We start from the raw sequence: 17153 nt of genomic DNA on the forward strand, positions 1-17153 counted from the left end.
CAGAAACATAGTTCATTTCGGTGAGATTAATCTTTAGATAGTTTAGTGAAATATTTTTCAATGAAGGGAGAAGCACGATTTAGCACAAAAGAAGAAGGGGAAAATAATAGAGCTGAAATCCACACTAGCCCTAAAGGAGAAAGAAAACTGAGGAGATGAGTAAGGAAAACTTACAGAAATGTATACTGGCAGATCTTGGTGTTACTGGGACAGTTGGAGAACAGCTATATTTCTTAGTATCATTCAACCACAGTGTATGATGTCTTCATCAATATTGATTATCCATTATTTCCAATACGCAATCAATAGGAATGACAAGAGCCAGTATTGTTTGGGGTTTTCTGGAGCCCTTCTAACCAATAACTTACAAGAATAATCCCATTCCTGACACTGAAGTGTTTTTATTTTTAGTTAATTGCTTATAGGAGAAACATTTTCTAACCTTGAAAAGTATCTCCCTTCGAACTCACGTTTGTACTTTAACTTTTTATTAATTCTTTTTGGATTTCATATCATGCGCCCCAATCCCACACCTCTTCCCGTCCCTTTATTTCTGTCCTCTACCCTTGCAATGCCCCCCAAAAGAAAATTAAATTTAAAAAAAAAAAGGAAAAAGAAAAAAATCTCATGGTGGAAGCTGTAGTGTGTCACAATGAGTCACACAGTATATGCTTTAGTCCATACATCTTTACTTGTTAAGTGTTCATTGCAATGAATCACTGGTCTTGTTTGAAGACTCTGGCTTCTACTACACTATCAATACTGGATCCTCACTGGGACTCCTCTTGGATATCCTGTGGTTACCCTGTGTCATGAAGGTCCTGCAGCTTTGGATCTACATGACAGGCCCCTTCCCGTGCTCCAGGAGTTCATAGATTGGGCAGATATTGGGGTAGGCCAACTCATAGCCCTGGATCTGGACCTGGATGGTAGTTGACTTGGACAGCCACCAGCTCTCCTGCATCCACTGTCAACAGGGTCTCTACTGTGCCGCCCAGGTGAGGTGCAGAGCCTGCTCTCTTGAGTGCTGCAGCCTTTGAGGGTCAGGGGCCAGCTCGCCCCACTCTCATGGCCCTGGGACCAACTCTCCAGCCTGCTGCAGGTGGCAAGGCCTGGGGAAGGGTCACCTTTTTCTCATCCATGCCACCACATGACAGATGCAAACTCACTTTTAAGTATATGCTGAAATTGGATTACTAGATGGTATGTTTTTATGTAACTTATCATACACAACTCATTTTGTCTCACTTCCCCCTTAATGTTTCTAGGTGTCTGGAAGTTACACCATAATTGAGCAAAAATACAGTCATAGAAATGTGTACTTTTTTTTCAGAACACGAATAAGTAATTTGAATTTGGTAGATTCAAAATAAAATTGGATATGTTTAAGATCAATTGAGAGAGTCATAGGCATGGCTAGTGACTAGTGAAATAATGTAAATGCTGAAGGATCTCCTAAAAATATGATTTTAGATGGATTCTAGTTTTATTCTTATCTCATAGGTTGTTTTAGTGATTCCCGCCCCCCAACGTCAGATTCTTGGGGTTTGGAAGCTTCTAACACAAGTCACCAACTGCAGGTGGATATCACTGAACATGGATGATTAGGATCAGAAAAAAAGACCTAACGTGCAGGATGCTCTAAGAAAGATGTTTTCAATTTTCTAGAACAATGTCCTAGAGAGATTACATTGCTCAGAGCACTCCCAAGAGGCATCTATCTAAGAAAAACTCTGGAAAGTTGTAGAGTGAATCAATAGAGAACAATTTTTCCTCTTATTATTACCACTAGGCAATAATGAAGTATAATTTTGTTACTTAGGAGAAATGATTTTCCATTACAAAAAATATATTTGTTACAGGAATGTAATGAAAATACCTCTATTGGAATAGAGAGCACCTTTTCATGACACTTATAAACAGTCTCCTGAAAATCGTTTTCAAGTAGTAACCAGGGGCTCCTCAGAAGAACTGAATTAAATTTTCGTCTGTTAAATGTGATCACAGGCAAAACACAGCCCATTACCATCATATTTATTTTGTTAGGTAGAAAATATCAGGAATAGAGAATTTGAAATACATGTCAAGTGATTTTTTTTCATATGTTGTGCTACATTACCACTAATTGCTGCTTCTAGTTATTTTTATCTTTTAAAAATTAATCAAAAATGAATGACTTTTATAATCTAAGAACATCTTCAAGTATAAATTAAAGAATGAAAATGTATATATTTATTTTTTAATGCTCTAATATTCTTGCCTGATGGTGCCATCAGCACTTCTATGTGTTATCTATTTGAAAATTACAACATGATTGAGAAATTATGAAGTTTTTGCATAAATATCAATAAGCAATTAGATGCAGAAGTTTATCTATTGCTATATATTCTCTATATTTTGTAATTGTTATTCATATTTTCAGTCTCATAGGTTTACCCTTCCATGGATATAGCATAATTTTTTTTTTTTTTTTTTTTGGTTTTTTGAGACAGGGTTTCTCTGTGTAGCTTTGCGCCTCTCTCCTGGAACTCACTTGGTAGCCCAGGCTGGCCTCGAACTCACAGAGATCCGCCTGGCTCTGCCTCCCGAGTGCTGGGATTAAAGGCGTGCGCCACCACCGCCCGGCATAGCATAATTTTTACTTATTCTTTAAGTTAATTAAATATCTATCTGACAGTGTACCCACCAAATGTTCTGATGCAACTGAAAAGGTTATTTAAATCAAGTTATCTTAGAATCAAATAGTCTTATACATTGTCCAATACAATACTAAAGCTAACTAATTATGTGTGGGGAACCAATGGGGTGCTGAATGAAGGCATAAAGAGGGGAGAAGGACTGAGTGAATGTGTATTGTTGACATCAGCTCAGCCATGTAAAAGGACCCCAGTGTCTCAGACCCACAGAAAGGGCAAAACCTTCCCCATACGGGTGAAGCTCTAAGGGATGGCAAATCTTTTCATTTGCTCAAAGTGAATGCTGTTGGTGTGTGCAAAGCAACAGCTTCAGCTTCCTCCTCCAGGATGACTGCAAATCAATGGAACCTACTGCTGAGGCTAGCCATTCCCTCTTTTTCTTCTGCAGAGAATAAGGGAGCAAAGTGTCTAGGTTGTGGTGGTGGCTGGTACCGTGCCATCAGAGAAATCACAGCTCACATGGGTCCAGTTTTTCTAAGTAGTAGACATCTCTAATTTTTGTTTTTATAGTTACTGATGGTACTTCATGTTTTACTTTCTGTACAATGGAAAGCTGAAGACAATAGCAGAGTTTACTTCATTATATTCATTATGTCTGACGGATATTTTATTGCTTAATTTTAGTTAATTATATTAGCTAAATAAATTTGATAGGTTTAACATAGAAAAAAAAATTAACCTGACAGATTTGTAGGAAAACAAGTTTTTCAAGTAGTAAGTCCAACTTTGCATTAACTTTCAATAGAGGAAATACCTAAGGATCAAACTTGAATGGAGGAAATAGATATTTTGTTTTATGGTTTTAGGGATGCTGGTCCATAATCAATATATTCTTGTTGACTGTTCCTGTGATGAAACAGAACATTATCCTGGTGAGGATATGGTAGGAGCAAAAAAGCATAAATGAAGAAGGTTCTGAGGTCAAAATAACCTTTGAGGGAATACTATACAACTTAACATTTTCTACTAGGCTTTGTTTCCTCAGGGTCTACTGGTAATCACTAATGTCACAGTCCCAGAACAACTGTTAACTCTATGAACAATGGGGGAACATTTAGGATTCAACCAAAAACAAGTTTCCCCTAATGGTACTTAGAAAGATACACCACTTTATTGTTACTGTTCCTTTGATTTAAATATAGCAATTAATGATGAAAGAAAACCATTTTTGTATGAGAAATTGATATGAGTCTCTAAAATCTAATTGTATTTGTTCCTTGATTAAATCCTCCATGGCAGCTCACAAATGAAGATAGTTGTATTTGACAATTACTGGGTGATTTGATATTATCGAAATTAACATTATTATCTCAGTGCAAGAAAATAGTCTTAAGAGGTATAATTACATGTTGCTCTTGGGACTGTAGATATAATTTGCTATAAAGAAGTTTGAATCTTATAATAATAACAAGTGTTTTCAATTCTTATCCTAAAACCTACAAAGACAGCACCAAATGACCTCTACCACTGATAGATTCTGTCTGGGACACAGAGAAAATGTCTGTTTGAATATGTTAGCAACGTTATGAAATTATTTGTTTACATAGAACCACTAGATTTTAACATTTGAAGACAGGGCATTCAGTCAAAGTCTTATGAATTTCATGAAGGTAAACTGATTAAACAGGTTGGATAAGCAGCAGAGATCTGAACATGTCTAGTCGCAAGTGGCTTCCTGGATGACACTTTCAGTATTCTGCTACATACAGGTGGGAAAACTTCATGTGAAGTATGCACACTTTGTTACATATTATTCTGGTTTCTTTAAAAATCAAAGGAAAGCTTCTTGATTTTTGCTTTGTTCTGTACTTTTTCCCTACCCACCATAGGAAATTAAACTGTCAAATATGAAAAAAGTTTTAAACTCAAGTCTCTTTTCCAATGTCTCATTATTGCAGAATTTTCTTCAGTATGAGAGACTATGGTGAGATTTGAGTCTCCTCAGAATGCCTCCTGATTCTTCTTTCACCCGAAGGTTAATAACAACAACAGCAACAATAACAAATCTCTCCCTCTAGATTCATCTTTCATGGAAACCATGAAGACCTGTTGTGCCATAGTCTGATTTCTTCATACAATATAGTACAGCTTAGTTCTATACCTAATTTTCATGCCAGACATAGCTGGTTCCTTCAGAAACAAAGATTATTCATCAATGGACTCTGACAGTTCTCACCGAGGCTAACATGGAGCAAAGACACAGAAATGTGAAAGGGAATATTAAACCAGGTGATAAGTTGTAAATGCAGGAGGGATAAGCACAATTTTATGTTAAGTTGTTTCTGGTACTAAGGCTCTCCAGTCAATGAGTACATGGAACAGTTTATTTTATGTGATAAGCAGGTTTTTCTACAATTGAATTTAAAATACTTTCCTATGTAGACTGGTGTTTTATGGATCAATTCAAATTGATACACTTTCAATGAAAGCCAAACATGATCTGGAGGTGGGGACTGGGAAAAGTGGAGGGAGGGGAAACTATGGTCAGGGTGTAATGTCTGTGACTAGAATAAAAGGGTTTCTTTGTTTTGTTTTGTTTTTAAGACTTTTGAGTTCTGAATATATTTTAAAGATATTCGCATCAAACTTTTTGAATGATTAATTGTCTATATTTCAGAAGAATTTTGGAGGTTGTATTTGTCAATAAACATTGATCATTTTGTTCAGTTTACAGTACCTCTTCTTTATGGGAATAATAGGAATTTGTGAAAAATGTAATGTGTATTAATTAGGGTGATTCAATAGAGCAGAATGCGTTGGATGGTGGACGTTTATATTTAAAATGCACTAATTAGACTAACATAGAGGTTTTATCCAGCAATGGCCACTGAAAACAGAAGGCCTAGAATCAAGCAGTAATTCAGTCCCTGACACCTGGCTGTCTCTGCATTCTGTATCTGGTGCTGTAGTCCTGGAGGATTCCTGGATTGCTGCTGCTCTTCAGAATGCTTTGGAATTCTGAAGAAGTTGGATAGAACCGTTTGTGTGGTTTGAATAAAAATGGTTCCCATAGGCCCTTAGCAAGTGGCACTATTAGGAGATATGGGCTTGTGGAATAGGTGTGGTTTGTTGGAGGAAGTGTATCACTGGGGGTGGGCTCTGAGGTCTCAGATGCTCAGCCCTGTCCAATGTGTCTCAGTCTCTTCTTGCTGCCTGTGGATCAAGATGCAGGATTCTCAGCTCTTTCTCCAGCACATCTGCCTGCATGCCAACATGCTTCCCACCATGATAATAATGAAATGAATCTCTGAACTGTAAGCTGCCATCTCAATTAAATGTTTTCCTTTATAAGAGTTGCCATGGTCATGGTGTCTCTTCACAACAATAAAACTCTTAACTAAGACACTGTCCACAACAATAAGACAGATGAAATTATCAGCGGAAGTGGAGACAAGCAGGCCAAAGCCAGTTTTCCTCTTCAATGTCCGTGTATGTAAGCTGCCACCAGAAAGTGTGGCTCAGATTTAGAATGGGTCTTATATTTCAAATAATCTGATTAAAGAAATCCCTCACAGGAGTGTCCAACAGCTTGGGTTTTAGCTGATTCCAGATGTTGTCAAGTTAACAGTCAAGATGAACAATCACATCACACTTAGTACACGTAGCAGAATGTTAAGCAGACTTCGAATCTCAGTAGTTGATTTTTGAGTAAACTTAGAGAGACAGGTCTCCAGCTAGATGGAGAGAACAGCAGGCTGTTAAGTGACTGATTGATGTCTGTGCCAAAAACAATTCAGTATCTGGTCTTGGTATTGCAGGTTCATTTTTGTGTAGCTATACCACTTGTTCCCTAAGGACTACTAGTTGACCTCACAGAATTACCTCGTGTCTGACAGCAGCGTGTTGCAGTCAAACCTGTTTTTCAGTGGAAGAACTCTCTCCTACTAACCAAAAGCAGATGGACAAAATTAAGGAGCCCCAGAAATCAGCTCTGACAATCAGGCACTTCACAGACACTATTTCCTTCATGGCGTGCTTGGGGATATGAGTGGAATGCCTGGGTTATACAGGGGGTGAGTTTCTGTGATCAAAGATAAAATCTTGATGTAGATCCTGAAACAACGCTCAAAAGTATACTTATATTTGACTTGGAGACAGAAAAGGAAGGATATTTACTCTCAGGGAAAATGTGGACATTTTAAGGTTCCTATGAGCATTAATTTTTGTAGGCAAAGGACAACATCTAATTTAAAATCTTGTTTTTTTAAATAGAAATATTTTTGGTTGTGAGCCTAGCCTTTAACGGCTGAGCCATCTCTCCAAATAGAAATAAAGGTAAAGTATTGTTATGAGAAACAACCCATTAGCAAAACAAACAAACAAACAAACAATATTACTCTGATTTAGGTAAGCAGTTTTGACTTAATAATAAATTAATTTGGTTGTTTCTTCTTGATACTAGTTACCTTACTTTTATCCCCTGAACACAAATGTGTTGTATGGGACCTACCCCTGGGAATAAAGTCACTTGCATCTGAAATCTACAGGGGTGACTATATGGGGTGAGTTTTCCTTCAAGTTATTTGATGTGTTGGTATTTTAATTTTAGGGAACAAAACCACCTAAAAGTATTGCTAGTGACCTCCACTTAGGTATGGCATCAGATGTAATTTACTTTACTTCATTATTGAACTGATAATATAGATTCTTTTTTAAAGCTATACTGTATTTTCTTTAAAAAAAACTCTATGAAGCTTATCTGCACTCAAGTTTTTTTATTGTTGGTTGAAAAATTAACTCTTGATATTTTTTAAACAAACTGACTTTCCTAGCAAAATACAAGAAATAGCCAAAGGTTAATGGCTTACTCCATTACTGGTTGATGCCTTAGCACTTCTGCTTATAATAATATATCTTCTGAAAATTGACATTTTTCTGTCATTTAACATATACCATTTTTTTCGCTTTACCTCATAATGTTTGTTTTTGAAGCTTTCATTAACACTTGGGCTTTTTTCCTCCCTAACTCTGTGGAAATAGAGGTTCAATAAGTCAAAATCAACTTTGTCATTTAGAGACCTTCTTGAAGTCCCGTCATGCCCACAGTGTCACCCTGTGTCATTGGTGCAGGGCCACCTAGCACAAGCACTCAGCAAAGCTCAACTAAAAGGGCACCAGAAACACACGAAAGGATATTCTGTTCCTAAAATGTCATGTAGAAAACTAAAACATATTGTAATATTAAGTAGTAAATTTAAAATATCCAGGCTACCAAAAAAATATAATTTCAAAGAAAAAAATGTTTAAATACAAAAAACATAGGACTTTCAAATCACTTGGAATGTACGCTGTAGAGGTGCTGTATATCATTCATTATCATGAAGCAAGAGGTAAATATAAAAAAATTCTTGTTAAAAAAAGAAGTAAGGCATTTGCTTTCTTTATTAAAACATTAAAATGCATATTAAAAGGCAACATTGCATTGATGATCTTACAGAAATTGTGTTTTGCCTTAAGATTTTTTTTTCATTTCAGGTTTGTTATGAGAAAACCTTAAATTTAATGTACGCTCATGTTTAGTTAAAAGTGATTTGTTTTTAGTTGCATAAAGGTAATTCATTTACATGTATGCAAATATAGGAGACTAATAATGTTTTTTATTAATATGCACATTGTTCTGGAATGGTGACACATGTTTGTTATATCAGTATTTGGGAGAAAAATGCTAAAGAAATTGAAGTTCAAAGACTCAGCTTCACAGAAAGCTTTAAGAAAACCTGGGCTACTTCAAATTCTGTCTTAATAAATTATTAATATGTACATTCATGTGTTGCTACTGAATGGATGCCCTAGAATGTGAATACTACATGATTCATTTTTTTAGAAGAATATGCATAGATTGTGTAGAAAATGCATTTTATTTTACATATGCTGTTTACAATTTTCTTTCTCTTTTTAGAAAAGAATTTTACATTTTTGTAACTGTATTGCATCATTTCCATCCATCTCTCTACCCCTTCTGTGTCCCACCTATGCTCTCTCAAATTTATGACCTTTTTTTTTTTTTTTTGGTTTTTTGAGACAGGGTTTCTCTGTGTAGCTTTGTGCCTTTCCTGAATTTTGCTTTGTAGACCAGGCTGGCCTTGAACTCACAAAGATCCACCTGCCTCTGCCTCCCGAGTGCTGGGATTAAAGGCGTGTGCCATCACTGCCCGGCATATGACCACTTTTTTAAATGATTATTGTTACATATATACTTAAATTATTGAGTTTTACACACAAACACACATAACTTACTGAATTTATTTAGTGTGGCTTTTATGCATATGTGTTTAAAGCTGACCATTTGGGGTTGGATAACTATCTGGGGCCCTTCTCTGGAGAAGATTTATTCTCCCATTCTCATCATCTTTTAATTACCTATACCTCTTCTTCTAGTGTGTGGGGCTAATGAGAGCTAACCCTCTACAATGGCATATCAACTGATATTGTGATTGCATAGGTCTTATTTAGTTACCCATATTATTGAGCTTTTATGGGCTCAACTTCACTGTCATGAAATGCACTATCTCAAAGTGGTATTCTAGATTATATAATTTTACAGCAACATCTTATATGGTGTTCCATGAGCCTTAGATATAGTAGTTGGGTTATAAATGTATAGATTTGTGTTGAGTATCACATGTTCTGCTGTTCTCTGTATTTTTATGAGTTGTGGATTTCTGCAATAGTCTCCTTTAGCTTCAAAAATGGCTTCTTTGATTCTTTTCAGTTTTATACTCTAAATTTTTACTATTAATTAAAACTATGTCACCCCCTTAGACTATGGCTATCATAATTGTCCTTTGTGAGTCTGTTATCCCTACTTTAACTTATAATCATATCACTATTTACTGCGGATAAATATTTACTTTTGATTTTAGAAATCAATCACCTTTTCATTAATTTTTCCACTATTAGAACTTATATTAGAATTTTCTCCTGAAAAACTAAATATTTTTATGAGAATAAATTATCATGGGTAACATTATCCAAAGAAGTAAAAATATTGTTCTTGATCAGTAAATGCTAAGTAAGCTGAATCTTACACATCCCTGAGGTTACCAACATGTATCTTTGAATTTTCTTTACATCAGGGCTTCTGGAGTGTTATTGACACTGAATCCTTAGAGTCCATACTGGTGTGGAAGTAAAGAGAAATAAAAAAATAAAGAAATGAGTCAAGAGATGTTCACAGTTGTGCAGAAGAACCCTGTGCTATTTCTCTAGTGTGGATATAGAATTGAATTTCCTGGAAAGAAAGAAGACCAAGCTGCTTTGTCCCTTCTGTGTGGGAGAGGCCTAAGGCTAGAAGTCTGCTAAATGGATGCTGGCCCATAGGTCCTTCCCTTACCCCTGTTGGTCCTGTTTAGATATGTACCTTGTGGCTTATCCCCATTTCTCCTCACAAAGTCTTCCAGTTAACAAGATGTCCCCATCCCAAGAAGCCATCTCTTACCCAACAGGCAATAAAACTTACACTATGTTATGTGACCGAATCATTCAAATTCATTTGAGTACATTGTTTCACAACACCCAAGAATACTTCAACTTGTCTAAGCAGAACATCCTATGATCTATTGTTTTTCTAAAGAATATATAAATTAATAAGGGTTTGACTAGGATGGTCTCTTGCAAAGAACAGAAATTTTAAAGCAATTAAGAAATAGGTCAAGACAGCCAAAAGTCTATGCACAGGAAAATACCATATTTATAAGATTTTTATTCAAGATGAATGACATTATAGGGAAAAAAATCCTCAAATTTTAATTTCATTTTTAACAGCTAAAAAATTCACATATAACTTTATGCTTAATCATTTTTTATTTTTGTAATTACTCTGCATGATAAATAATGGCAAACAACTTTTTATTACCTTTTATATTATGTTAGTTTAAAATGTGTAATTTTCAATGCCCTTCTATATGAACAGCATGAATACTGGCGATTTTCTTTTAAAATTGACTTACTAAATTCACTGCAAAGTGTGTATTCTAGCTTATGTAAATGTCATTTGCTTTAAAGGATAGCAATGAGACCTTAGAGAAAAAGATTCTTTCTCTGGAATCTGCTGATCAGGATTTACAAAACAGGCTTGCACCAAAAATTGATTTTATTGATAATAAATGTGAATATTTAATGGACAGAACACTAACTCTCCAGACACTATATAAGGAAGAAAGATTATCATTAATTGATAAGATAAGGTCCATGGAATCATGTGTTTCTGAGGAACATAAAAACTTCTATGATTCCATGAGAAATCTGGAGTCCCTTGCCAGAGAGGAAGTTCACTCCATAGAACAGACCCTAGGTGCTCGTTTGCAGGCCTTAGAAGAAGCTCTCAGTAAACATGACAAGGGACCTAATAAGCAGAAGGGCAAGACCATAGAGGTTGTAACATCTCCAAATGGCTCTCACACAATGGCTTATCCTGTTATCATCCATGAGAAGCCAGCAGATGACACACACCCTGAGCCATATAATACATATACATTACAACCAATTTCAACAAGGGACTTTAAAAATATAAAAGAAGCAGTAGTTACGTATGGGATACACTCCACATACGTAAAACAATTGTTAAATTCGTGGTCTACCTCACATAGAATCATCCCAGATGACTGGCATCAGTTAATTTCAGCTGTTCTAGAATATAGTCAGCAGCTACAGTGGAAAAGCTGGTTGAGAGAAGAGGCAAAAAATTTAGAACAACAAGGTAAACTCAGAGGTTTTGTGATCTCCCAAGATCAAATACTTGGTGAGGGATGTTTCACTGACAGGAATGTACAAGCCATTTATGATGAACATACAATATCCCTATGCTGTACAGCAGCTCTAAATGCTTGGGAAAAAATTCCAGAACCTGGAAAACCAACTGAGGTATACACAAAGATATTTCAGGGACCGCACAAACCCTTCACTGATTTTTTACAAAGACTGAACACAGCTATAACAAGAGCTGTATCAGATAAAGAATTAAGAAAAGTATTAATTGAGTCCTTGGCATTCAACAATGCTAATGCAGAATGCAGAAGAATACTTACACCATTAAAGATCAGATCAGCTCCTTTGGAAGAATGGATTCAGTATACTAATGGTGTTGAGTCTCATAACTACAGTAATGAGGCTTGGATAGGAGAGACAAATCCCAGAGGTGAAAGAAGGCCCCGTGTTACCAAATGTTTTAAATGTGGTACACCAGGTCATATAAGTAAAAACTGTACATGGGGTACTCCTAGGAGTAATACTCCTTTTAGGAATAGCCTAAACAGGAGACCCCAACCACCTCCTGGATTATGTAGAAGGTGTGGCAAAGACCGACATTGGACCAGTGAGTGCAGATCAAAAATAGATACACGAGGTAACCCTTTACTGGTGGGAAATGCCTCAGGGGGCCTCTTGCAGGCCCCCAAATCAAATGTAGTACGAACATTCCCAGCCACTGTGGAAGAAATTCCTCTCCAAGACAACTGAATAAACCACTGCCTAATGTAAAAACCGATACTGCAATGGATGATAAAACAGCTCTGATGGATGGATCACAGTTTACAAAGAACACTATAGAACAAATATTTTGGCAGACTTCCATAAATGATCAAAGACCAAAGCTTAGAATTCGAATTAATGGCCTGGTTATGGAGGGACTGGTAGACACAGGTGCAGATGTGACTATAATTACACCAAAATCATGGCATCCAAATTGGCCTCTTCAAGAGGTAGATGTCCAACTTTTAGGGATTGGCACCCTATCTCAGATAAAACAGAGTTCGAGATAGGTTGAATGCATAGGGCCAGAAGGACAGAGAGGAAGGCTGAAGCCATATGTAGCAAATGTAGCAATAAATCTTTGGGGCCGAGATCTGTTACAACAGTGGAATACCCAGATTAAAATTCCTACACTTTCAGAAAAAGAATACAGACCAATGCATGTTTCTAGGAATAATATCATTGCATGCTATAAAAATCAGGCACCAACCATTCAGGCTGTTCACAAACAGAGAACAACTGCTGTTGAACTCTCAGAAGTACCAACTGCCTTACCTTTAAAATGGCTAACTAATAAACCTGTCTGGGTTGAACAATGGCCTTTGACAAAAGACAAGCTACAAGCTTTAGAACAGCTGGTTCAAGAGCAGTTAAATGCTCAACACATTGAAGAATCTACCAGCCCTTGGAATTCTCCTGTATTTGTTATTTAAAAAAATGTCTGGTAATTGGAGAATGCTGACAGATCTGAGAGCTATTAATAAAGTAATTCAGCCAATGGGCTCCCTACAGACTGGGATGCCCTTGCCCTCTCTGCTACCTAAAGAATGGCCTATAATAGTTATTGACTTAAAAGACTGTTTCTTTACCATACCCTTACAAGAAAATGATAGAGAAAAATTTGCCTTCACAGTACCTAATTATAACAATTCTCAGCCAGTCAAGAGATATCAATGGAAGGTCCTCCCACAGGGAATGTTAAACAGCCCTACTTTGTGCCAATACTTTGTGCAGAAACCATTGAAGATAATTCGTGTAAAGTTTCCACAATCCATAATTTATCACTATATGGATGATATCCTATTAGCTGATCCAAAGTTAGATACATTAGAAAGCATGTTTGAAGAAGTAAAAAAAGTTTTTCCTCACTGGGGACTGCAAATTGCTCCTGAAAAAATGCAAAGACGAGATTCTATTAACTACTTAGGATATAAGATAGAGCTATAAAAAATTAGACCCCAAAAGGTACAGCTAAGGAGAGATCGATTGAAGACTCTTAATGATTTTCAGAAGTTATTAGGAAGCATTTCCAACTTACTGGGTATCATGGGAATACCCAAAGATGGACTACAAAATTTGGCTAATACTCTAGAAGGGGACAAAGAATTAAATAGTCCAAGAGAATTATCAGCCGAAACTGAGAAGGAATTGGCTCTAGTAGAAAAGACAATTCGAGAAGCACATGTGGATCATGTGGATCCAGAACGTAAATGCATTCTTGTCATATTCCCCTCCAGACATTCCCCAACAGGTATTTTGATGCAGAGGGAAGATATTATATTGGAATGGATATTCCTACCACATAAACCAAATAAGAAATTAAAGACTTATATAGAAAAGATATCTGATTTGATTCAAAAAGGTAAACTAAGTCTTCGCAAGTTGACAGGAATGGACCCAGCAGAAATTGTAGTACCTTTAACTAATGAAATTTCATCACTATGGAAAGATAATGAATACTGACAGAGAGCCTGCAGTAACTTTTTGGGAGAGATTAACAACCACTATCCCAAAAGCAAGAGAATAGAATTCATAAAGAAGACCAAATGGGTCCTTCCTCACATTGTACGACAAAAGCCAATTTCTGGAGTCCTCACATTCTATACTGATGCAAATAAATCAGGGAAAGCAGGATATAAATCAGGAGACTTAAGTAAAGTGGTACAAAGTCCATACAGCTCTGTACAAAAGGCAGAATTGTATGCCTATCTTATGGTACTGATGGACTTCACAGAATTCCTCAATATAGACACTGACTCTCAATATGAGAGAGAGTTGTTTTACATATTGAAACTGCTGAATTTATTCCTGATAATACAGAATTAACTTCATTATTCATACAATTGCAGGAAATCATCAGAAAAAGGGAACATCCTATATATATAACACATATCAGATCCTATACAGGTCTGCAAGGACCTCTAGCACAAGGTAATGATGAGATTGATCAGTTACTAATAGGTAATGTGCTAGAAGCTTCAGAATTTCATAAGAAATACCATGTAAATAGCAAAGGTTTGAAGAAGGATTTCTCCATCACTTGGCAACAGGCTAAGGATATTGTGAAAAAATGTCCTACTTGTTCCATCTATAACCAACTTCCATTACCTGCAGGGAGCAATCCAAAAGGTATACAAAGAAATGAAATTTTGCAGATGGATGTGTTTCATTTTGCAGAATTTGGAAGATTAAAGTATATACATCATACCATTGACACCTATTCAGGATTTCAATGGGCAACTCCTATGAGTTCTGAAAAGGATGATTCTGTGATTACACACATATTAGAAGTTATGGCCATCATGGGAATACCTGTACAAATTAAGACAGACAATGCCCCAGCATATGTCTCCAATAAAATGAGGCAATTCTTTGCTTATTACAATATAAAGCATGTTACAGGTATACCACACAATCCCACAGGCCAAGCAGTCATAGAAAGATCCAATCAAACTTTAAAGGATATGCTAAATAAACAGAAACAGGTAACAATGACTCCTAGAAATAGATTGCATAGTGCTTTATTAACCTTGAATTTTCTCAATGCTGATGAAAAAGGAACAACAGCTGCGGAGAGACATTGGACGACAGACAAAACTCCTGAGCTAAATCAACTGGTTTATTTCAAGGATGTGCTGACCTCAGAATGGAAACCTGGATATGTTCTACGTTGGGGAAGGGGTTTTGCCTTTGTTTCTGCAGGAGAATAAAAGCTATGGATACCAGCCGGGTGGTGGTGGCGCACGCCTTTAATCCCAGCACTCGGGAGGCAGAGCCAGGCGGATCTCTGTGAGTTCGAGGCCAGCCTGGGCTACCAAGTGAGTTCCAGGAAAGGCGCAAAGCTACACAGAGAAACCCTGTCTCAAAAAAAAAAACAACAACAACAAAAAAAGCTATGGATACCAACAAAATTAATAAAAATTTGATTTGAACAGGAAAAACCCCTTGATGAGGTGAAGTAAAAGATCATCCACCAATGTGACATCTCTACAAGTTGTAAGAAAAATTTAACAATCAAGGTTGTGGTAGGGTTCTGTTTTTGTCTTTCCAGGATAATTTAAATACCCATCTTCCAAAAATCATAAGGCCTTGGATATCCGGATGTTTACAGCAGAAAGAAAGAATCTATTGGTACCAATCTACACACGGTAAAATCTCACTGTCTAACATCTCTGTCTCTATCAATCTAGAAAAGTTGTGGTTCCAATTTAATTATAAGCCAAGCTGGCTTTAGAGATGGAATTGGCTCACTCCTTCTCTAAACTCAAGCACATTGCTAAAAGAAAAGTTTGAGAGATTCTTCAGTCCCATAATAGAAGAGCCCTCTGGTGTGGGACAGAAGGAAACCAATAAAAAGGGACCATTGTCTTCTAGATTCTAATTCTCTCCATACTTACTCTTGATTTCTCAGAATCCTTTCTTACATGCTATGTCCTCTTTAAATCCAAATCTTCCATCTTGATAACAAATAAGTTTTTCTAATAGCAATCTCAGAAGTCTCCAGAAAGAAGATGGGGCCCCAACAACAACTCTACCCAATCCAGAATGATGCCATGGTAATCATCATCATACTACACTTCTTACCAGAATTTCAGACAATCTTACCCATTACTCTAAGACTTGCTGCAGAACCTACAGTTAGTCTAACTGAGATTTAACTATCTGAGCTTTCTCACAGTACCCAACAGAGATAACATCACCCTCTAAACAGCAGGAAGCAATTCTAAGAAAATGACGGCCCTTCTCCCTTAGGTTTCATAATTCTCAGGGTTATGGATGATGGTTATAGGGTTGTGGGTGGAAGGAAATATTAAACTCAGTATTCTAAAAAAAAAAAAAAGTAAAAAAAGAAATGGAATGGATAGGTATAAGACATTATGGTAGATTATTGTGTATACTAGTAAACAAATTTAGTAAAATAGCAGCCTTAAATAATTTGCTCTGTAATTTGCACTGTTATGGATTCTTACATGTTGATACAAATGTAAACTATTTTTATATTCCTGTTTAAGATAATTTGTATATTGATACAAATACATAACTATATTTGTTATAATGTACATATATTTCTACTCTTATTTGAAATATTTATATATTGATACAAATGTAAATTTATATCTGTCATACTTTATGTATGTTCTACTTCTGTTTAGGATATTCTGTATATTGATATATATTTAAGATTATTGTCATATTGCATATCACACTACATACTCCTACCTCTGTTATAAATATTGATATATATTTAAGATTATTGTCATATTGCATATCACACTATATACTCCTACCTCTGTTATAAATATTGATATATATATATATATATATATATATATATATATATATATATTTAAGATTATTATCATATTGCATATCGCACTATATACTCCTACCTCTGTTATAACATCTTGTGTATTGTCACAATTTTGAAGTCATCGTTCTTTACCATACACTTGCTTGTAGACTGTCTACCTTGTTTACGTGAAGCCTTAGTCCTTAGGTTATTTCAGTAGATAAGACTGATAGATTTATAGTCACCTATGCTTGTCATCTCTATAGTTACGTTAGTTAGGTTATACATATTTACAGATACACAGGTCAGATGGACAGGTAATCTTCAAACACTTCATAGACCTAGAGAATATGGCATTTAAATAACTTAGAATTCTGTCGATGTGAGACACAATTGCTTCTGGCTGCACCAATTTGATC

The sequence above is a fragment of the Peromyscus eremicus genome, chromosome 12, assembly GCF_949786415.1.
Source record: "Peromyscus eremicus chromosome 12, PerEre_H2_v1, whole genome shotgun sequence".
In the NCBI taxonomy this organism is placed as follows: domain Eukaryota; kingdom Metazoa; phylum Chordata; class Mammalia; order Rodentia; family Cricetidae; genus Peromyscus; species Peromyscus eremicus.